At 42.3% G+C, this 24,281-nt stretch overlaps 1 protein-coding gene and 1 long non-coding RNA gene across 2 annotated transcripts in view; both read left to right on the forward strand.

Moving 5' to 3' along the window:
• Positions 1-24,281, forward strand: part of LOC122478354 (transport and Golgi organization protein 1 homolog) — a 318,345-nt gene that overhangs the window by 282,574 nt on the left and 11,490 nt on the right. The window lies entirely within an intron of this gene.
• On the forward strand, positions 1,117-5,300 carry LOC122478359. The gene is made up of 2 exons (XR_006295966.1): positions 1,117-3,396; positions 4,493-5,300. It is a non-coding gene; the product is annotated as an uncharacterized LOC122478359 (long non-coding RNA).

Below are 24,281 nucleotides of genomic sequence, written 5' to 3' on the forward strand. Positions count from 1 at the left end.
TAAGGAAGCTCTTTCTGCCTGTAGATGACAATCCAATTTGGCGGCAACGAGAGTGACTAGTGCCTCCAAAGCCTGAGAGAGGCAAAAACTTCTGCACCCCAAACTGAAGGAATTACAAGTGGCTTTCAATAGGTAGCCTAAGCAGGACAGGACACCCAAGCCTTTCTCAGTCACCTCCCCAATATGGCTGACTCAAGGTAAATTGGCTAAGTGCAAAATAGCTGTCATTGATTTAGTAGGGAGACTTGGTAAATCCCAGAACAAGCTACACAGAAGACCAGAGTTTTCAGGCCCCAAAACTATGCCTGAACAAAATATTTCAGTATGATTATTTACATATGGAATTTGACAGACATAAAAGTAGACCAGAAGCCTAAATGTTTGAGGGAATTTGCTTGCAAAAGAAACCATAGCCTAGGAAAATGGGGAGGAGAGAGCATATCCTTTCTTGTAACGCCATTGTCAATAAGGCATAGACTAGTTTGACCTCTAATACAATCCTTATGATCCCCTTTCTGCACAGCAGGAAGTGGGCTGCAAAAGCCATCCTGTCCTCAAGAAGGGTATATTCTTCCAAACATCCACCTCAGATTTGTCCACAGAGGATGATGAACATGAAAGAATGTTCCAGAGGGAAAGACAAAAGCTAAAGATGACAGCAGAGGAAGGAATGCTTCCCAGACAGCAGAATCAGGACCTACTGAATGAACTGAGGCCCCAAAGAGTGCCAGGACAGGGTTCTGTCATAATTCATGCCCAGGGGAGTTGGATCATTGCTAGGGACCTATGTTACCTCATTATTCACTCTTCTCTTTCCAGTATTGGAGTTTTTATAGCAATATCCTACTCCAGGGATAGATATTGGTTGGTTTGGAGACTAGACATAACTCATGCTTTAGTTTATAGTTTGTCAGATAGGAATTCTATCCCTACTGAATGGAGAGAACCAAGGAGTAACAAGAGATACTAAATTTTGACCCAGATGTAGTCATTCTATGAGACCTGGAGGTTATATTTCTTGAATATGACAATGTTCTATGCGTGGGGATGATGCTCTGTGTGTATTTGCGGACAGTTGTTTAATCAAAGGGGTAGACCCTGACAGAAACTGTTAGTGGTCACTCAATAGTCATGCCCTCAGTTCTCTCATAGAAATGGAATGCCCTATTTCTGGCTGAACACATAACCACTCAAAAGGAAAGACCACATTTCCCAGCCTCTCACGAAGCTATGTACAGCCAGGCGACTAAGTTCAGACCAATTAAATGTGAGCAGAAGTGATATGGAAAACTTTCTGGTTATTCTCTGAAGCTAGAGGCATGTCCTCCCCTTTCCCACGTTCACTTCCCGCTTCCTGGATGTGGACATGATGCTGAGTCCTCTCAGTTCTAGCCTAGAGGTGGTGGAGCACCTTCACAGAAGGAACCTGAGTCCCTGAGAGGGTGGAGCTGCTAAGCCAGCTATGGACTGCATATGCCCAGACTATTCAGGAAGGAAGGAATAAGTTACTGGGTGTGTCTGTTGAAGCAACCGAACCTATATCTAACCAGACATTACTCTAAAGAATTTGTTCGTATTGTAGACAGTAGGAAGCTAACAACAGCATTTGAACTCTCATGATTTGTTACAAGTATTTTTGTTCTAATGTTGAGTACATTGATGATATGCCAGTATCATCAAATGAAAATCACTAATCCTGAGTTTCTAGAACTTGAATAAATCTATCAATAACCCAAAGCAGTCATTGTTTACTCTTTTCTATGTTTGCAAACGTGGATGGGAATTGGGAAGAAGAGCGCCAACCACCTGAAACAGATAAATTTACACATCACACAGAAAAATGAAGTTAAAATTCCAACAAAGGATACATGTTCGATATTTTGTTAAATACTGGGACTGCTTTGAAATGTATATTATCAATACCTCCTTTTAAATAACCTTCTTAGATTTTGCTAACTCGAGACTCTAAGGTCTACCTTTCCGTCTTCTGCTGAGTATCACAAGGTCTCCTCTCCAGATCTAAATGCTACAAACTTTGTTATGAGACAGTCTTATGGGACAATATCTAGAGGACTGTCAATGTGACAGTTTTTAAAAGAAACCCTGACATTTTTGTGGGTTCAGTCTTCAGGGCTCAGTGCTCTTGTGACTGATGAGCAATCTCTTTTATCAGTGCAAGACTTTGTGATAAAATCTTACTCGACTTCTGTGTCTGTTATCTTAAAGTCTACCACACCTGGCACTATAGTCTGTGGCCTATTTCTCTTGACATACTATTAAAAGTCAAGATATATTCATTGTTTCATTTTGCCTCACGGCCCCCAAGCCCCACCTTCCACAGGCAAAGGAGACTGTCTTTTAGGCCTAGGAGCCAATGAAAGTGATCCAGTACTTGGTTTGTTCCAAGTCTGGGAAAGTTCCTCCTGCCCCAGAGCTGGCATTGAAATTGCAAACGGTAAGCAGTTCTCAGAGGAGACAGGGACAACAGCTCCCCCATCCTCCCAATATCTCAAGTCCCTTAACAGAGTCTGTTGTTGAAGTTGGTAGATATTTGTGTTCAATTTCTTTCTCTCCAGCAGTCTGACTCTTGTTTGTATTCATAAAGAAATTGTTGACCTTATGGATTCATTCGCAGCACTATGACCTCAAAGATGATCTCTCTGAGACACGTACCGACACACTGCCTTTTCTCCAATTTGCCTAGGTGGTTCCCCGAGACAAATGTGGAGCTGGTTTCAAATCTTCTCTGTGACCTGGTGTGACTGATGAGGACTAAGGAGAAAAACTGCTACTTGGACCTTCAAATTTTCTGACTCCAAGACCCAAGGCAAAACAATTCTCCACACTTTAATTTGATAAAGGATGTGCTAAACCAAAGGTCCCAACTTGAAAAGGTAAAACCAAAAAAGTTTTTCAACTTTGAAATGTTGGCAAAGACCCCCTGGTAAGGTGTCTGTTTCATAACCAAAGATCATGAGATTCAAACCCCATCCATGCCTGGCCCTAGAAAGTACAAATTCACAGGAGAGGTGTTCTAGCAAGTGACTAAAAACACAGGCTTGGCAGCCAAACAGGTTTGTGTTTAAATCCTGGCCTTGTCACTAAAACCAAATGTCCTTGAGGAAACTGCTTAGCTAAAACCTTAGTTTTGTTATCAGTCAAATGGAGATGTTAATGGTACCCGTTTCTTAGTGTTGTTGCAGAGATTAGATGAGATAATCAATGACCCCAAAGGAGAAGACGACAAATGGAGCTCTGGAAGAATGATTAATCTCTCCCAGAAAGTGGCTAGCATCCTCTCTGATACATGGGCCCTCAGCCATGGGGACCAACTGAAGATATTCCTGCCCCCAGCACCAGAAACCTACTGGAGCTGCCTGGCCTGGGTGCGACTGGGTAAGACATGGGAGAGGGGCCCCTGGGACAGAGGCTCCTATGGGATTCCAGTCTCAGTCATTCACAGAATGGAGAGATGGTAAAAGGATGTCCATCTGATGCCTGAATTCTTCCCATTGTGTGGGGGTCTATAAACAGGCCTAAGGTTTCATCTCAGCTCCACGAACTGCCACTTTTGTAATATCATCCCTCTCTGAGCCCCAGTTTCCTTATTTGTGAAATGGGCACAGTAATAGAGTCAGACTTATGTGTTATTGTGAAAATGAAACACAAATTATCCATAGAGAGTGCTTAACTACCTTGTAGGCCATTTATCACCTCAAGGAAATCTTAGCCTCTGAGAGGCTCCAAAATATAAATATTTTTTGGAATTAGGAGGTTCCTAGGAAACTCAAAGCACATGTTCCCTAGAGGTTTCCCATGAAGTGTTTGCCATTATAAGTTCCCACAAATGGCTCAGCCTATTGCTTTTGCCTGAGAATAGGCTTGTAGTTAAAAAACAAAAAACCCTCGGGGCGCCTGGGTGGCACAGTCGGTTAAGCGTCCGACTTCAGCCAGGTCACGATCTCGCGGTCCGTGAGTTAGAGCCCCGCGTCAGGCTCTGGGCTGATGGCTCGGAGCCTGGAGCCTGTTTCCGATTCTGTGTCTCCCTCTCTCTCTGCCTCTCCCCCGTTCATGCTCTGTCTCTCTCTGTCCCAAAAATAAATAAAAAACGTTGAAAAAAAAAAACAAAAAACAAAAAACCCTAAAGAGCATTCAAAGAGCAGGTATCCTTGAGAATTCCAGGTGTGGGAGGCACAAAGAAGACAAGACAGGAGTGAGCCACACCACGGCTCAACAGAAGCCCTTGAGTACTTCAGGAAGTAAGTCCTATTTTTTGAAGGCCCTATGCTTGGAGGCTCATCTTTGCCATGTAGTTCCCAAGAGTTGGGGTACCTGAGGTAGCTCACAAACCCCTCAGTCCTCTGGGACAACTTCTGTATTATGAGATCCTCCTGACTGTGGGTCACCACACCTGGAGTGGAGTTTCTTGTGAGACTGTGTCTCTGCCTCTCCTGTTTCCATATATTTTGTCCTTTTATCCGTTATTTTACAGACACTGTTAAGCTATCTTTCAGACACTTTTCAGAGGGAATTGTTCCATAAGCAGCTGTTGAATTCTTGTGTTCATGGGAGGAGGTGAGTTCAGGATCCTCCCATGCTGCCATCTTGACCCCAGCTCCACAGTCCATACTCTAAACCACATGTGAAATAATACATGTTTAAAACCACTCTGTGGGCAAATAGCAATGATACGTTTCTTCTGAACGTGTATTCGGAAATGTTATCAAAAGTCCATGGAATGAAAATCGCTGAGCAAGAAGCTGGAGCTAAGGATGACTGAGACAAAGTTCTACCCTCAGAGGGGCTGAAACACTCCTAGGGGAGATGAGATCGATGAAGGAGCAATTTAATGCAATCAGGAAGGTCCTCGGTAAATTGACAAGGAGTTCAGAAGGAAAAGAAACTCCCTTCAGCTAGAAAATCAGGAAAGGATGCTGCAAGGAGGTCGCACAACATGCATATTCCCACTGCAAAGAAGCCACTCTGGGGGACTATACCTTTGTTTTCATTGTATCGCTTCTGCTTAAAAATAGTTTAGGACGATACTTTGGGAAAGGGTCACCAAGGAAAGCAGCGTCATTACTCTAAACTTCCCTTTTTTATTCAGAAGTATACTTCCCAGAATGAGATTTCAATATCCCACTGTTAATCATGGATAGAACAACTACACAAAAGATCAACAAGGAAATAGGAGAGTTGAACAACACTGCAAAACAACTATGTTGATTCAAAGTGAATAAAAGTTGTGTTTTTTTTTTAATTTTAGAGAGAAGAGAGAAGACTTTCATTTAAGCCCAAGTTAACATAGCCACCCAGGATACAAAATCTTCACAAAGAAGAGACTTCTCTGAGGAAGGAACAGTCAGTGCAGGATTACATATGTTTTTTTCACACGAAGCATCATAAATCATCATGGCCAATGACATTCCAGAAAGTTACAGACTTTATCTCTTTATCTTTTACAGGAGGGCACCTTTATCTTTATCCTTTATCTTTTACAGGAGGGCACCTGTTGGGATGAGCACTGGGTGTTGTATGGAACCCAATTTGACAATAAATTTCACATTTAAAACATACTAAAAAATGAAAAAATGTAAAAAAAAAAGGTGAAATTGACAACACTTAAAAGCCGTCATTCTGACCATTTTAAAATGGACACTCCAGTGACTTTTATTATACTCCTGATGTTGCACAACTATTACCACTAAGTCTAAAATATTATTATCATTCTGAGAAGAAAGCCCATATCCCAATTCCTCCCACGCCAATTCCCTGGCAACCACTAATCTACTTATGTCTCTTGGATCTGCCTGTTCTGGAGGTTTCATATAAATGGAATTATACAAGACATGGACTTTTGCTTCTTTCACTTAGCAGAATGTTCTTGAAGTTCATCTACACATGTGACAGTACTGCATGCCTTTTGATGACTAGACAATATCCCCTTGTACGGTTTTACCACCTTTGATGTATCTGGTCACCAGTTGATGAACAACTGGGTTGTTTCCACATTTCAGGAATTGTGAATAGTGCTCCTATGAACATTTATGTAGAAGTTTTTGTGGGAATATATGTCTTCAATTCTCTTGGGTTTATACCTTGGAATGAAATTGCTGTGCCATATGGCAACTCCATTTTCAACCTAAGAAATTGCCAAACTGTTTTCCAGAGTAGCTGTACCATTTCACATTTCCACAAGCAGTGTTTGAAAGTTCTGATTTCTCTACATCTTTGCCAACGTTGATTTTTTTCCTTCCAGGATTTTATTTAAAATTCGTTTAATGTTTATTTATTTTGATAGAGAAAGAGAGAGAGAGACAGAGCGTGAGCGGGGGAGGGGCAGCGAGAGAGAGGGAGACACAGAATCCCAAGCAGGCTCCAGGCTCTGAGCTGTCAACACAGAGCCTGATGCGGGGCTTGAACTCACAGACTGCGAGTTCGTGACCTGAGCCAAAGTCGGACGCTCAACCGACTGAGCAACCCAGGCGCTCCTCCTTCCAAGATTTTATTTAAATCCAACTTAGTTAACATGTAGTGTAGTACTGGTTGCAGGAGTAGAATTTAGTGATTCATCACTTACACATAACAGCCAGCGGTCATCACAAGTGGGCTCCTTAATGCCCATCAGCCATTTACCCCATCCCCCCAACCACTTCCCATCCACCAATACTCAGTTTGTTCTCTATAGTTAGAAGTCTCTAAGGGTTTGCCTCCCTCGCTGTTTTTATCTTATTTTTCCTTACCTTCCCTTACGTTCATCTGTTTTGTTTCTTATATTCCACATGTGAGTGAAATCATGTATTTGTCTTTCTCTGACTGACTTATTTTACTTATTTCACTTATGAACTAGTTCATAAACTACTTCCATCCATGTCTTTGCAAATGGCAAGATTACATTCTTTCTGTAGTCTGAGTAATATTCCATTATATACATATACACCGATTCTTCATTATCCATTCATTGTTCAAAGGACATTTGGGCTCCACCCATACTTTGGCTGTTGAGGCAATGCTGCTATAAACATCGGGGTGCATGTATCCTTTTGCATTGGTATTTTTGTATTCTTTGGGTGAATACCTAGTACTGCAATTGCTGAATTGTAGGGCAGTTCTATTGTTAACTTTTTAAGAATGTTCATTTGAGAATGAGTGTGTGTATGTGATTGGGGGCAGGGGCAGAGAGAGGCGGGGGGAGACAGAGAATCCCAAGCAGGGTCAATGCTGTCAGCGTGGAACCTGAGGCAGGGCTCAATCTCATGAACCATGAGATAAAGACCTTAGCTGAAATCAAGAGTTGAATGCTTAACTGAATGAGCCACCCAGGTGCTCCTATTTTAACTATTTGAGGACCCTCCATACTGTTTTCAAGAATGGCTGCAGCAGTTTGCATTTCCACCATCAATGCAAGAGGGTTCTTCTTTCTCTACACCCTTGCCAACACTCGTTGTTTCTTGTGCTCTGGCAACCATCAGTTTTGAACAGGGACTCTTTTATTGTCCTTAAGATATTTCCATCTGAGACACAAAAGACAAAGGTGGGAGGTGTGGCCAAGGCCCACACTGGTACACCAGATGCTTTTCCAAAACCAGTAGGCCTGTAATAGGGTATGTAAGCTTTAGTACAAGACAGACATTGTCATCATCAGTTGTTCCCAGAAATATTCTAATTCTCCAAGCTTGTGAAATCAAGGGAAGCCTCTGCTTGACATAATCATAGAGCAGCCTGTGGCAGACAGATGTACCCTGCATGTGTCAGTCCCATAATAGTCCCCAAATATGTGATAAATGGATGGAAGAAACACTATCGAACAGCCAGAAGAAAAGAGGAAGGAATGTTTGTTGTGTCCAGTGCAAATCCTGCAATCCACAGCAGTGGCTATTTTCACACAAGAGGCACCAACATAGAGGAAGTTTCCACAACCCCCTTGCATCACACAGTTTCAAAATCAGGCTGCATTTCAAATAGCAATTAATCTGACACCTACCCATGTAAATTATTGACCGCTTGAGAGGAAAAGGTAATGGCAACAATGCTCAGAGGGCTCAGAGTCGATTTCTACCAAAGCTGCTATTTGGTTGCTGGCCCAACGGAGAGGTGATAGCCTAGAAGACTAGTACTGAAAGAGATCTCATGTGCCTGCCAGGATGGTTACGGTAATGGTATCTACTTTAAAGATATGATTGAAGCCTTCTCGTTTACCATTTTCAGGAATCACCTTTATGCCTGGAACCCTTCAGCTGACTGTCAAGGACATTTTCTATCAATCATACACATTTAAGTCCCAGTGCATGGTAGTCAATGAGGCTATGGCCCCACTTGTGGACCTTGTTGTGTCCAACTATGCCCCCTTGAAGACCAATCTCTTGGTATCAGATAAGAGCTATGATGGGTGGTTAAATTTCAAGGAGTTGATTCACTGAATGGGCACTAAAAACAAGATGCTGAAATACAGAAAATGTCTATTTTGGAAGATGAGATGATGTGTGAGACGTGTTAATGTAACTTGGGTGGTGTAAAAGGAGAGACAGGGAAGCTGGACAGCAATTTCTAATCCTGCATCCAGAGTACTCCCCCTACACAAATTGATGAACTGTCTTGTTACTTCTCAGTCTGAGTGGAAGGTCACATGTCCTGATTCATACCTAAGTATTCCTTCTGGGAGACAACCAATAAATAGCTGATAAAAATATGAAGGATCAGGAAGCATATTGAAAACAAGGAACACTCATCCTCACCAGTAAGTGGGAGAAATACTTATTAGAACAATGGGATGATGCCACATCCACCCTCAGGTAAGCCAAAAATTGAGTTTGAACGCTATAAATGTGGTTTCTAGATGTAGACCCTGAGCTTGTCTCATCCTGGAAATGCAGTTAGATCAGCACCAAAGCATTCTGAGCAGCTAGCAAAGAGATTTCAACATTAAGACATTAATCTGCATCACTTGAGCCACAGAACATGGCAGGTATGTGGTGTGGATAGGTGAACTGCTGGAGAGAAAAGCCGGGGAGGGGAGGGAGCTGTTTGTGGAGAGAGAGGACAGAGAAAAGGAAAGGGGGAGAGTGCAGCCCACTGGGATGGTGCAAGAAAAGCACTCCCCTGAACGTAGCTGGAGAGAAAGAGAGAGAAAGTGAAAACACTTGCAGGGGACTGGACAAGAAATCTGTGAAACCACACGAAAAAATTTGGAAAGACCATGGATACCTGGAGATTAAAGAACATCCTACTATAGAATGAACGGGTTAACCAACAAAATAAAGAGGAAATATAAAAGTACATGGAAACCAATGAAAATGAAAACATGGCAGCCCCAAACCTCTGGAATGCAAGAAAGGCAGTCATAAGAGCAAGTATATAGCAATCCAGGCCTTCTTAAAGAAGGAAGAACGGTCTCAAATACACAATGTAACCTTACACCTAAAGGAGCTGGAGAAAGAAGAGCAAATAAAGCCCAAAACCAGCTGAAGAAGGGAAATAATAAATATTAGGGCAGAAATCAATGATATTGATTTAAAAAAAGAAGTAGAACCAATCAACTAATCCGGAAGAGGGTCCTTTGAAAGAATTAACAAAATAGATACACCCCTAGCCAGACTGATCAAAAAGAAAAAGGAAAGGACCCAGATAAATAAAATCATGAATGAAAGAGGAGATATCACAACAAACACCACATAAATACAAACAATAAAGGAGAATACTATGAGCAATTATATGCCAACAAATTGGGCAATCTGGAAGAAATGGAAAAATTCCTAGAAACATATAAACTACCAAAACTGAAACAGGAAGAAAGAGAAAACCTGAACAGACCCATCACCAGGAAAGAAATTGAATCTGTAATCAAAAATCTCCCAACAAAGAGTCCAGGGCCAGATGGCTTTCCAGAGGAATTCTACCCAACATTTAAAGAAGAGTTACCACCTATTCCTTTGAAGGTGTTCCAAAAAATAGAAATGGAAGGAAAACTTTCAAACGAATTCTACAAGGCCAGCATTACCTTGATTCCAAAACTGGACAAAGACCCCACTTAAAAGGAGAACTACAAATCAGTTTCCCTGATGAACATGGTTGCAACAATTCTCAACAAGATACTAGCCAACCAGATCCAAAAACACATTAAAATAATCATTCCCCACAATCAAGTGGGATTGATCCTGGGATGCAAAACTCGTTCAATATCCACAAATTAATCAATGTGGTATATCACATTAATAAAAGAAAGGATAAGAACCACATGATCCTCTCAATAGAGGTTCCTGAAAGCATGTGACAAAATATGGCACCCTTTTTAAATAAAAACTTTCAAGAAAGCAGGGATAGAAGGATCATACCTCAAGATCATAAAGGTCACACTGCTAATATCATCTTCAATGGGGAAAAATGAGAGCTTTCTCCCCTAAAATCATGAACTCCACAAGGATGTCCATTCTCATCACTGTTATTACAGATGGTTGGAATTCCTACCCTCAGCAGTCAGACAACAACAAAAAAAAATTAAAGGGATCCAAATCGGCAAAGAGGAAGCCAAAATTTCACTCTTTGTAGACACCATGGTAATCTATGTGGAAAACCCAAAAGACTCCATCAAAAAACTGTTAGAACTTATACATGAATTCAGCAAGGTTGAAGGATATAAAATCAATGTACAGAAATCAGTTGCATTGCTATACACCAAAAATGAAGCAGCAGAAAGCGAAATCAAGGACTTGATCCCACTTAAATTTGCACCAAAAAAGAAAAATACCTAGGGATAAACCTAACCAAAGGGGTGAAAAATTGATACACTGAAAACTACAGAAAACTTAGGAAAGAAACTGAAGAAGACACAAGAAAATGGAAAAACATCCCATGGAGTGGAAGAACAATTTAACAGTTGTTAAAATGTCAATAATACTCAAAGCAATCTACACATTCAGTGCAATCCTTATCAAAGTAACACCAGCATTCTTCACAGAGCTAGAACAAACAATCATAAAATTTGTATGGAACCAGAAAAGACTCTGAATAGCCAAAGAAATCTTGAAAAAGAAAACCAAAGCTAGAGGCATCACAATTCTGGATTTCTAGCTGCATTACAAAGCTGTAATCATCAAGACACTATGGTACTGGCACAAGAACAGAATAGAGAATGGAACAGATTAGAGAACCCAGAAAGGGACCCACAAACGTATGGCCAACTAATCTTTGACAAAGCAGGAAAGAATATCCAATGGAATAAAGACAGTCTCTTCAGCAAGTGGTGTTGGGAAAACTGGACAGTGACATGCAGAAGAATGAACCTGCACCACTTTCTTACACCATACACAGAAATCAACTCAAAATGCATGAAAGACCTAATGTAAGACAGGAAGCCATCAAAATCCTCAAGGGGAAAGCAGGCAAAAACCTCTTTGATCTTGGCCGCAGCAACTTCTTACTCAACACGTCTCTGGAGGCAAGGGAAACAAAAGCAAAAACAAACTATTGGGACATCATCAAGGTAAACAGTTTTGAACGACGAGGGAAACAAACAATCAGCAAAACTAAAAGGCAACTGACAGAATGGTAAAAGATACTTACAAAAGACATATCACATAAAAAGATGAGTATCCAACACCTATAAAAAACTTATAAAGTGCAACACCTAAGAAACAAATAATGCAATGAAGAAATGGGCAAAAGACAGGAATAGACGCTTTTGTAAAGAAGATATCCAGATGGCTAACCGAAAGAAAAAAAGATGCTCAACATTACTCATCATCAGAGAAATACAAATCCAAACCACAAGGAGATACCACCTCACACCTGTCAGAATGGCTAAAATTAACAACTCAGGCAATAAATGATGTTGGTGAGCATGCATAGAAAAGGAACCCTTTTGCACTGGTGGTGGAAATGCAAACTGGTGCACCCACTCTGGAAAACAGTATGAAGGATCCTAAAAAAAAAAAAAATTAAAAACAGAACCACCGTACGACGCAGCAATTGTACTACTAGGTATTTATCCAAAGGCTACAGGACTGCTAATTCAAAGGGTCACCAGCACCTCAATGTTCATAGCAGTATTACCAACAATAGGCAAAGTATGAAAAGATCCCAAATATCCACCAACTGATGAATGGATAAAGAAGATCTGAGCATTCACTGTGCGTGCCAGGCCCTGGACTCAAAGATTTACATGTTTTATTATTTCATTTAATCCCCTTCAAACCTCAGATCATGTAACCATCCATCTTACGGAGCAGAAATGGAGGCTCCCAGACTCCAAGTAATTGCCTGCCGTAGGGGTTAATAAAAGGATGGAGCTGGAACTCAAATTCACGTGTATCTGACAAGAGACATCATGCTTCCAATGTTAGGCTGTGCTGCCTGCCTCCTAGAGAGGAGAACGGAGGATGCATACCAGTTAGGATGGGCTAGATGTTATTGTGGGTAACAAATGGCCCCGAAGTCTTAATGGCTTATAATAACGGAAGTCTCTTTCTTGCTCAAGCCACATGTCCACCATGGTCCTCCTGGGACCAGGACAAAAGAGCACCCACCATAGGTAAATACCAGGTGCCATAAGAGATGGACAGAGAGGTGGCCAGACACAGTTGTTCCCAACTGTTGTGTTCGAGGTGGCACACTTCGCTCCCACTCACGTTTCACTGGTCGGAGCACATCACAGGACTGCATCCAGCTTACCAGGTCACAGGACAATGTGACATTCTTTGTGGAGCCTAGTGAGGCCACCACATGGTACCAACCTGTCTGGGGGACTGGGCAGGGACAAAGGCGACGCACGGGTCATTGGTAGGAAATGACAGCAGGACTCATTCGGGATGGGTTTGCTTCATCCTCAACCAGGTGAAATTTGTCCCAGAGTTGCCCAAAAACATTACTGGTAAGATTAAAGAAGTGAACTTTGGAAAAAGGAGTTTGATCACATGTAATCAGAAAAACACCCAGAAACCACTCTGTGATCTTGACCAAATTCCTGACTGCCTCAGTTTCCCCACTATGGGGAGGATGAGGACGGAGGGTTGGGCATTGTTTTGTAAGAGCATCAGGAGTGCCCACGGTCCAGCATTTCTGTTCTTTTAAATTAATATCAGTTATTCTCCTTCCTCCAAATCCCTGGGTGAGTGCTCCGAATGTGGCCTGCGTAAGAAAACACTGACCTCGGCCTCCAAGGTGACCTCGTGTTGTGCTTTTATCCTGACAATGAACTGGCCCTAAATGCTGTCCCTCCATCATTCTCCCCAAGTCCCATCAGAGAAGATTCCAGGGCTAGATTCTCCCTCCTGGTTCCAGGGGCCCTGGGTGACTCCTTATGCCCATTCAACAGCTAGGACACAGAGGTCATGGGGGACACTCCTGTGGCCCCAGGTGCCCATCCCTGTCTGGCTTGCCCATGCCCTGCTGGAGGGTGATGCCAGGGCAAGAGACAGTGAGGTGGCTGGGGCAGGGGGTAAGGGCCGAGGGCAGCCCAGCGTGGTGATTCCCCTTGCTTGCAAGACCATGGCTCATTGCTCCATCCACCATCCCAGGGATCAGCTGCCCCTGCTGCCTCTGGATCCTGCTGCTGCTGCTTCCCGGCCCCAGCCTGTACCAGCACAGGTGAGTGAGGGATGTGCCCTTTGGGGACTCACAAGTCCTGTAGGGCTCCTCCAGCTCTTTCCTGGGGTGCCGAATCCTGCATTCCTTCCATGGGGCCCAGGAACTCTGTTTCCCTGGGCCTCCCTAGGGGCCCCGGCTCACTCACCTCTCCCAGGGCCCAGGAAGCCCTTATCCTCACCAGGGTCTAGGAGCCCTCCCCATACTTAATAAGCCCTCCTTCCACCTGGAGCCCTCCCAGCCGCTGGCCTGTGGTTCTGTGAGTTGACCTTTCACTCCATCCATCCTTGGGGACTGAGATGGCAACACAAGGCGGGGACACTGGAGGACAGGAGAAAAATGGACAGAGGGAGCTGAGCCTCAGGTTGAGGGCAGCCCAGATTGTCTCCTGCTCACCCACCCCAGGAGTCATCCTTGAAGGGTCTCCTCTGCAGCCGCTCATTCCTAGGGGTATAGACATACACACTCACAGAAAGAAACAGACACCATAAGCACAGAGACACACGGGCATGGAATCACCTGCAGCCTCATCTGGGTACTCGGGTATGGGACTCATGGACAGGCTCACACACAGACCCATGCTGCAGACATAGTCAGTGACACCCTGAGGGGAGCACACTCACCCACACAGACACACACACGCAGGGCCACGTGTAACAACCCCATAAAGCAAACTCTGCACATGCTAAACACACACACACAGAAAACACACACACACAGGTATGATCAAGAACACCCAAAGGGGCCTCACATGCACAACCAATACACACACAGACATGAAACACAGATACACACACTCCCACCACAGGGACCCGTGTCCCTGGAAGATAAAGATGATACAGTCACAGACACAGAGGTCTGCACAGCAGATACATACTCATTCAGAGACAGACACAGATACACATACATACAAATAAATCCAAGTGAAAAACATGAAAACAACCAAATAACAAGAAACTCATGTCCACAGTCAATAGACTCACAGAAACAGAACTCACACGAACAGGTGCATAACGTAAATTTAGACACACACACACGCACACTCCACATAACTCTGGCACTCCACTGGAGGCCAGCACAGGCAGACAGAATACACAGACCCTGGCATGACCTATCCCTCCTAAGTTGTCATGGAAGGGGGTGTTTTCCTGGTTCCAACCCGGTGCTGGGCACCCCGTGTCAGTGGCTTATGGAAGGTTGTGTCCATGCCTGGATTCCAGGGAGTGGCCAGGGTAGTGTGGCCATGGGGACAGGAGCACAGAGTAGGGACAGGGTACACTTAGCGTGGGGGTGTTGCATGGGGCCAGATCAAGTGAGGGAGACAGGTGAGCCTCCCCAGGACCCTTCCACCTGTTTCTGTACCACCTGGGGTGCGGTGGTACCCGCATAGACCCCTAAAGACTCCTATACATCCTCAGTACCTCTGATGCCTTCTCCTACCCTTGCTGTCAAGGAGCAAAGAGCACCCCCTTGGACTTAACACCTCCCACCTCAGATTTCCAGCCACAGCCCCAGGTAAAAATTGACAATGGGGAACAAACTGAATGACTATTTAGTGGCCCCAGGTGAAATATTCATGGTATTTAAACTACATTTGTTGGCTTCATGAAAATGGGCGTGTCTTTGGAGTTGTCACCATCAAATATAAAACTTTTATTCTACCAAGGTGTGCAGAAAGTCAAATAAGCTTGTGTTATTTCTGTGGCAATTTGTTAGCAAAAAGAGGACTTAAAATGATTCTGAATTTTGTCTGTCTCAAAGTTTTCCTGGATAACTGTTAAGATAGCTTTCAAAGTCTTTAACTTGAAAGTTTTGGTTAAATGATAAATACAACTGAATCCTTTGGCCATCTAGGCCTTTTGCAAATAGGACTGAGTGCTGTAGCATTGATTATGGAATGTAGATTTGTACTTTTGGCTTCTTATTACAGAGAAGCTGAGGATATTTGGGTCTGTTGGAAATATGCTTTGTGCTTTATTAAAAGACTGTACTATGGAAAAACATGTTTTTTAATTATAAAATGTAGTTTTATGAATTTTAGATCTAGAAGAACTCTGGTATAAGAGTTCTCAAGTGGTTACTTCTTAGTTTTCGCTGGAGACTAAGGTTTCTAAGAGTTAAAATTCTTCTGATAAATGTAAATAAGACTGATGGAAATAAGGAAAGTAACTCTGCATGTAAAAAAACGAAGAGATGTGTAAGGAAGATGTGATGAATGGGAATACGTTTTTGTTGAGGTAAAAGAAAGTAATTTTCTCCTAAAATGAGATTGGTTGTTTGGAAAGAAATGGTTTGGGATTAAATCTGAGTGCGAAAGAAAGTTGTAGAAAGTTTGTGAAGGGTAGTCTTTGGACAATAATTTTATATGTCATCAGCACAGACTAACCTTGAAATGAATGCACTTTCTTCATTTCGTATTTGAGAGAGACAGTATGTGCACACATGGGGGAGGGGCAGAGAGAGAGAGAATCTCAAGCAAGCTCCACGCTTAGCGCACAGCCTGACTCGGGGTTTGATCCCATGACCTGAGCCAAAATCAAGAGTGGGATGCTCAAGCAACTGCGCTCTGCAGGCACCCCAAAATGAACGGATTCTAGAGGTACACAGTTAGAAGATTACAATTCTTCTTTCTCTCTGCTAAAAGAAGACAACGTTTTCTTGGATTGCTATTTTGCACTTGGTAAGAAAACATAAATCTTGTTTTCTCTTTTGTTTTGCTTGCCCAGAAAACCAAAGGTTCCCTGTTTTGCCTTTAGCAGGTCTTTGGTATGTTAAGAAAGTTAAAACTTCACAATGTTAAAGGAGCAAAGTTTTACTAACAAGTATAGTACCCTATCTATTGGCCTTTGGAATCTCTTGTCACCTTGGTTAAATAAATAAGTTTTAAGTTTTATAATGATCCATAATCCTATTTAGGCATGAACATTAAAACTTTCCCAAGATTTAAATAGTAAATGAAGTCTTTTTTGACCAACTAGGCTTGTTTATTTGGTATGTTAAGATACTTGGAATGCACAAATAATGATAAACTTAAGCTTGTATTGCTTGGGTCACTGCTACAATGGTTCATATAGGGAGAAAGAGAGATAGAGACAGATATAGATATGAAATTCCTGAAGTTTTAATATCACTTGATATTCTGATTATCGAAGTGTTCTGTGTCACAGAAATAACTGAATATTCTTGTCAGCTGTATTATGGTCTTTTGTCATTTGCAAAATGTGTTTCATCTTCAAGCAAATTCATGCAAAGGACTTATTTTTAAACAAATGCAGGTTTTTGATATCTTTAAAATCATAAAACTGGGATACCTGAGTGACTCAGTTAAGCATCAGACTCTTGATTTTGGCTCAGGTCACCATCTCACGGTTTATGAGACTGAGCCCCTTGTCGGGCTCTACACTGACAGTGTGGAGCCTGCTTGGGATTCTCCTTCTCCCTCTCCCTTCCCCACTCATGCTGCCTCTGTCTCTCTCAAACAAATAAATAAACTTAAAAAAATCATAAAGCCAAAATGGGTAAGAATTTCCAGAACTAACGAAAGCTACATTCAAAGTGAGCAAGAATTAGTAACATGGAACTAAATGAACTGAAGAAAATGATTACAATTTTCGTGACTCTTGTTTGAAATGTTACTTGTTCTCTGATGTTTGCTCTGCCAGATTAAGGAAACTCTCTTAACATGAGTCTCTATGACTTACAGAAACATGGTAAAACATTCATTTGTGAACAAATTGATGCATCTAACTTTCCTCCCTACCTCAGCCCTCTGAAATTCAAAAGTTCTTTCTTACAAGGTAATTACAGTTGTTTTCCTAAGCTCACTAAGAATCTGTTCTTGTAACAGGACACTATTGAAAGTATTGGTTATTTTACCAAAGCTTTGACTGGAATGTCATATTTCAGAGGGACATACATCGACTCAGATATGACTATACAGCTTTAAGGAACTGAGGTTGCCTTTATGAAACATAAAGCCAGGGGACACCTGGATGGCACAGTCAGTTAAGCGTCTGACTTCAGCTCAGGTCCTGACCTCATAGTTCGTGAGTTCGAGCCCCGTATCAGACTCTGCACTGATAGCACAAAGCCTGCTAAGATCCTTTGTCGCCCTCTCTCTGACCCTCCCCCACACATCCCCCTCTCTCTTTCTCTCTCCAAAATAAACACACATTTAAAGAAATGAAAAGTAAGCCAGGAAAGCCCTTTGGAACTGTTGGCCTGATACCTTGCTTACAGGTTTCCCAGCAGCCTTACCAGGAGAGTCAGGAATATCACTTCCTGGAAGGTACAGGGACCTCAGGATATTTGGGGGACCTTGAGAAGAGGAATTCACCCACACCTACAGGTATTGCAGGCATGTCTGATGGCAAATATTTGGCTTGGCTTCTGGCCTGGCTCGGACAAGTTTTCTCCCACTTGCCCGTGATTCCTCATAATTAGGATATTGTTGAAGTTAGACATCAAACAAAGAGGGCTTCTTGATGGTTTGATCCCTTAGCCATATATGCCCCAGGGGCCACCTCTATTGATATAAAATTACAAATAGAGGCTTTAGTCAAGCATAAACTAGTCATCTTTAAACAGACCCAGCTCAGTTTAAAAAGTGACCCTCCAAAATCGAATGGCCGTTGATATCCCAACCGCAGCCCAAGGAGGCACCTATGCTTCATTAAAGCAGAGTGCTATATATGCACTCCAGGTTATCCAGAAATATTACTCCAGAATTATGGCAGGGTTACCAACTGACATGTATACTCAAATTAAGGCTATACGAAAATACTTCCCTCTCTTTAAAAGACTGGTTAAGGGGCGCCTGGGTGGCTCAGTCGGTTGAGCGTCCGACTTCAGCTCAGGTCACGATCTCGCGGTCCGTGAGTTCGAGCCCCGCGTCGGGCTCTGGGCTGATGGCTCAGAGCCTGGAGCCTGCTTCCATTCTGTGTCTCCCCCTCTCTCTGCCCCTCCCCCGTTCATGCTCTGTCTCTCTCTGTCTCAAAAATAAATAAAAACGTAAAAAAAAAAATTTAAAAGACTGGTTAAGCCCTGCTTCTCAGGACGACTGTGGTCAACTATAAAGGGTCTCTTTGTTGGACTTCTCATTCTTTTAGCCATACTAATGCTCATATGTTGCCTTTTCCAAAGTTTCTCTGCTTGGTGCCAAGACTCCATCACTACAATAACTTCAGGTTGACAAATGGTCCTTACCACCACAGACATACTTCTTTGGGATCCACATTGGAATCAGCTGCCTCCACTTTTCCTAAATACCCTATACATTCCTGACCATGACTTAGGGACATCTCTACATCTCTATTCAGCAAGAAGAAGTTACAGAAGATGAGGCCTTCCCCCTGCCTTCAACAACCTTAAAGATTTAAGGTTCAGAATTGTTCACGGGGCGGCAGGGGGCGAGGTGCCTGGGTCTCTCAGTCAGTTAAGACTCTGACTCTTGATTTCAGCTGAGGTCATGATCTCATGGCTCGTGAGTTCAACCCCACATTGGGCTCAGCAATATGAGAGTGGATGCTGCTTGGGATTCTCTCTCTCCCTCCCTCTCTGCCCCTCCCCTGCTCACTCTATGTTTCTCTCAAAGTAAAGAAACTTAAAAAATTATTCATGGGGGAAATGAGGAGGAGCACAAAGGCAAGAGAATCATAGTCAAGATTAAATTTTCTCACAATCTGCAGCCCACTGAAAAATCCCTGAGACATGCAGAGTGTGACCCTGCTCAAGGCACTAATGGCACTAAATATTGATGATTTGCTAGAGACTGAAAGCAACCCTGTCTTCACAACAGCCAGACCTCCAGGATCCCATGAGTCTTCTATAACATGCACAAATCCCTTTAGAGATAGGTTACGTCTAGCCTCTCCACCCCCAAACTTAAAAGTATACAGTTAATTGCTCCTCACTTTCCCAGTGCAGCTCTTCCTTCCAACCTGTCCTGTACCCATGCTGAAATGAAAACACCTCTTCGCACCATAAAACGTAACAAGAATTCATTCTTGACCATTGGGCTTGATGATCCTGCGTCCCCCGTAGTTGGTGATGTTAATGTGCACAGGTGCTCAGTACATGGCTCTCTCTTGTCCTCACCACAGTTATGGACACAGGCATGTACATGGAAGGACACCATTTTACTGAAGCAAACCGGTCTAGGTCACACAGCTGGTAAGCAGCACAGCTGGATCTCAAACTCTAGGCTCCTGGTCCTGCCCCGAGGGGCCACAAAGGGCTCCCCAGATGGGAAGCTGACACTGGCTTTGGCGACACTTCCTCGCCTCCATGAATCATCTCACCTTTTCAAGGCCCCCAATCTCTGTTCACTGCTGCCTCTTTCCCTGCTCCCTGCTCCAGTTATAACCGGGGTGACCCTGGCCACCTGCTAGGCCCTCCCCGCCCAGAACACCTGGGGCCTTCAACCATCTAGGTGTTGTCCCAGGGCTCCCAGGAGAGAAGCTAATGAACTATTTCTCTTAAAATGCTCTCCTCCCTGTGCTGATTCATAGGGGCACATGTATAGCAGTACTTTCAATAATAATTTCAACAAATTATGGAAAGAGCCTAAATGTCCATCAACTGATGAATAAAGAAGATATGGTGTATATATACAATGGAATACTAGTTGGCAATGACAAAGAATAAAATCCTGCCATTTGTAACAATGTGGATGGAACTGGAGTACTATGCCAAGTGAAATAAGTCAGTCAGAAAAAGACAGATATCAAACGTTTTCACTCATATGTGGAACTTGAGAAACTTAATGGAGGACCATGGGGGGAGGGAAGGGGAAAATGTAGGCAAAGTATAAGGCAAATGTAGGCAAATGTAGGCAAATGAAGGCAAAGTATAAGAGACTCTTGAATGCAGAGAACTGAGGGTTGATGCGGGGGTGGGGGGGAAGTGAGTGATGGGCATCGAGGAGGGCACTTGTTGGGATGAGCACTGGGTGTTGTATGTAAACGATGAATCACGGAATCTGCCCCCCAAACAAAGAGCACACTCTATACACTGTATGTTCGCTAACTTGACAATAATTTCAAAAACAAAAGAGTCAACTACGAATATCAGCAGCCAGACAGTTGCCAGATGTTTCAAGAATACCCACGAGGGAGGATGTTTACATTCATGCCAGTATGGCTTGTCTTTTGTGTGTTCGATACCTATGATCATTGTGCTGACAGCCCCTGCTCTCTTTTAGACAGTGGCCACTCAAAGACATGTACATTTCCCACCAGCACGCATTTTAGTGACCTCACTTCTGACAGCTGAAGAAACAAATGTTACACATTTTGGAGGCTACTTTCTAGAGTGGTTCATTTGCACAAAATTAAAGCTTCGTATATGAATTCGTGTGAATTGCACTGTGGGTGTATTTGCTCCTACAGTGCTGGTTAGTCTAGTTTTTGTAAAATGATATGTGTTCTTTTGGGGACCATATCCAGGACTTTAGCATTCTTTTAGAAATAATTTTCATAGTTCTTATTGATTGATTTAGGTGCAATACTGTGAAATAGGAATGTGAATTCCTTTCATTGGCTACTTGGAGCTGTGTATTCAAGGAACTTAAAATCTCCTAGATGTCATCAGCATAGAGAAGATCGCCTGATTAGGCAAATCTTTATTTACTTCAGAAATCTGACACTTCGAGCTGTGATTCAGAATCAAAGTAAACATTGAACAAAAACCTCAATGTTTTTAGAAAGTGAACTAGAAGTATATTTTGGGGGGAGTAATAATCCCATGTTTATAATAGTAACTACTCCTCTCTCTCAGTTATGTCCCTATCTGTAAACATCTATCCATATAACATTATCAGTTGTATCTCTAGTACATTTTTTATTGTTACTTACTCCCATTAACCATAAATTTTGGGCATATTTTTGGAGATATTCCAAAGTTTCTGTAGATACTTTACGAATGTACAACAGAAGTCATTGACTTCTTATTCTATGTTTAATATTATTGATTTTTCTATTTTAACCTGGTTTATAAATTCTTAAGTTATGTTAACTACTTGAAAAATATTAGAATGTGCCCGCTTGCCTACCTTCCTATCTTCCTTCCATCCTTCATCCTTCCTTTTTTCTTTATTTCAGGATTTAAAAATAATCCCAGTTCTAAACTTCAATGTGGAACCTGGGTTTAAAAAGACAAAGTCAGGGAAATGATGATTTAGTGCATTTTTTAAAAAATGTCTGCATTATCAATTTTCAATATTGAATAGGGTGAATGTTCATTTAAGAAAATGTAAATCGATTTGGGGGTCAAAAATAAGCTATATACATTGTGCGTTTTAACGGAAATGTTTGTGAAGTATCATGACTTAAATACGGAATTCTAATTTTTTCCTGTTTTTTAATCCTGTGAATTCATTATGCAAAATTAAATGATTATTGTAATTTCATTGGAGTATTATTTTAGTATTTATCATGAACACTGGGTTTTTTACTAACAATATGTTTTGACAGCAAACTTAATTTTGTTTCTTCCTCTCTTAGAACCTCAAGAATATCAAGGTAAGAATTGAAGCTTTAGTTTTCTTTGTAATATTTTCTCAGTGCTGGTGTTTGATGTGGGTTTTTTTAATGTTTGTTTCTTTTTGAGCAAGAGAGACAAAGTGCGAGTGGGGGAGGGACAGAAAGAGGGAGACACAGACTCCCAAGGTGGGCTCCAGGCTCCCAGCTGTCACCACAGAGCCCGATGTGAGGGTAGAACCCACAAAACATGGGATCATGGCCTGACCCAGAGCTGGACACTCAACCAACTGAGCCACCCAGGCACTCCTTGATGTGCATTTTAATTCAACTAGGGATACATATGGTGACTTCTGATGTCTAATTGGCATGTTAACTCTTGAAAATCTTTCTCTTCCCTGTTTGGGCCTAAGTGACAATGTGGAGGGGAGTTGCCATCCCTTAAGATAAGAGATCACGAGGAGGAACACATCACCAGAGTAGAGGGAATGAAATGAGTGTAATTTTACATAGAAATGGTTAGGAAACACGTGATGATCTGAGCCTGAGGTGTGGAGTGAGCACTTTGCCATGAGCCGGCTCTTGCTGAAATGTGAAGATAAGAAAACCCTTTTTGAGTCTATCAAGAAGCCTAAGCTTAGAGAAGAAGCCAGATATTGCCAGGCAGGGTGTGTGTCACAAGAGAGGTTTAAAACAAGGTTTTGAGTCTGAGGTGCAGGGAGCCGTCCATGCCAGGGGAGAATGAGAAGTGAATGTGACACAAATGGGGGAAATGTACTCTGCATGGGCTCCATAGACTGTGGTGATGCTGTGGCGCTGTCTGTTGAGAGCCAGGGTGGCTGCCTGACACTTAACTAGCCCGCAAAGGCTGGTGTTCATCCCTTTGAATGCAGTGGTGGTGGTGGGGAGAAGAGTGATCTCAGGGCATGAGAGCTCTCACAGTGGGCCGGCCAATAGAAGTTTGCACTCTGTGGTCAGATGAGAGAATCAATCCCTGTTGGAGGAGTCTGTTCTAGAGCTTATGTGTGCTATCCATCTGTAATTATTGGGTGCTTCATGTGTGTTGAATAATATTCCTTTAAGGTTGGAGGGTAATATTCGCATGTCGGGATGAAAAACGTTTGTCTTCTAGGAATTGCCATTAATCCAGATCCTTCAGCCACTAAGCGTAAAGCTGAGATGGTACCCGTATGTTTGATTCCAAAGACCTTGTCCTCCAGGGCCCCTGGCCTAGGGTTCATGAAAGGCAATCTGTGAGCAGCAGGAAGTCATCCAAGGCCTTTGAGTAGTCAACCAGTCAGCAGCAGTTTGAGTTTTCCTTGTGTGGAATTCCAGATAGCACCTGGGGGTGTGAGTGGCTCAAATCGAGACTAAATGATGTTTTTTTTGTTTTTGTTTGTTCCTTTATTTTCTGGGACCTCTCTGTGTACCTTAATACTTGGAGGAGAGAAACGTAAGTTGATAGGATTTGATTTTTCTGTTTCAACTCTGGTGGTGACTATTTAAAGGGACTGAGTTTTCCAAGAAGGGTGCTTCCAGATGAGAGAGAAATTAGCAGAAGATATTTTATTGCATTTCTCCATTTTGGACAATATTTTAAATAGGAATCGCATTGAAATAGGCTTTCTTCGGTTTAAAATGCTGCTGAAACTTGATTTCTTCAGACACACGGGAAAGCTAAAATGTTAGTTACACCCACCTGTCAGATCATGTGTCTGTGCCGCTAAAACACTGGGATTATTCGATAGAACTGGTTTGGTAACAACCTCAGAAATTGTTTTTATCTCCTTTTAGTTAGTTTACAGCAAACAACCACGAAGATCAATAATTTTAAGAAAGAAAACAAAGAACTTGCTGAAGATATATCCACTTGGGAACAGAAGGCAGCATTGCCCTTTCAAATATTTTGTGTGATTTCATTTTGGTTACTTCCACTCTGGTAGAGCATCCTACTGACCTATTTCATGTGTTCTATAAACAGTCCCAATTGAAGACAAGCTTCACAAATGTAAAGAGCTACCTCTCTATTTGTGAAAGGAGTCACACATTAGAAGACAGGTTTATCTATCATTATGCTTTTTTTTTTTGAATTCTGATTCCTTTTTCATGTTTTATAAAACAATGAATTAAAGAAACGTCTTCAGGAAACTAAGAACGGAAGTTTCTCTCTGATGAAGCTCTTAAATGGAAGGTAAGAATCCCTTCTTTGCCTAGATTGCATTCTAA

The sequence above is a fragment of the Prionailurus bengalensis genome, unplaced genomic scaffold, assembly GCF_016509475.1.
Source record: "Prionailurus bengalensis isolate Pbe53 unplaced genomic scaffold, Fcat_Pben_1.1_paternal_pri Un_scaffold_53, whole genome shotgun sequence".
In the NCBI taxonomy this organism is placed as follows: Eukaryota; Metazoa; Chordata; class Mammalia; order Carnivora; family Felidae; genus Prionailurus; species Prionailurus bengalensis.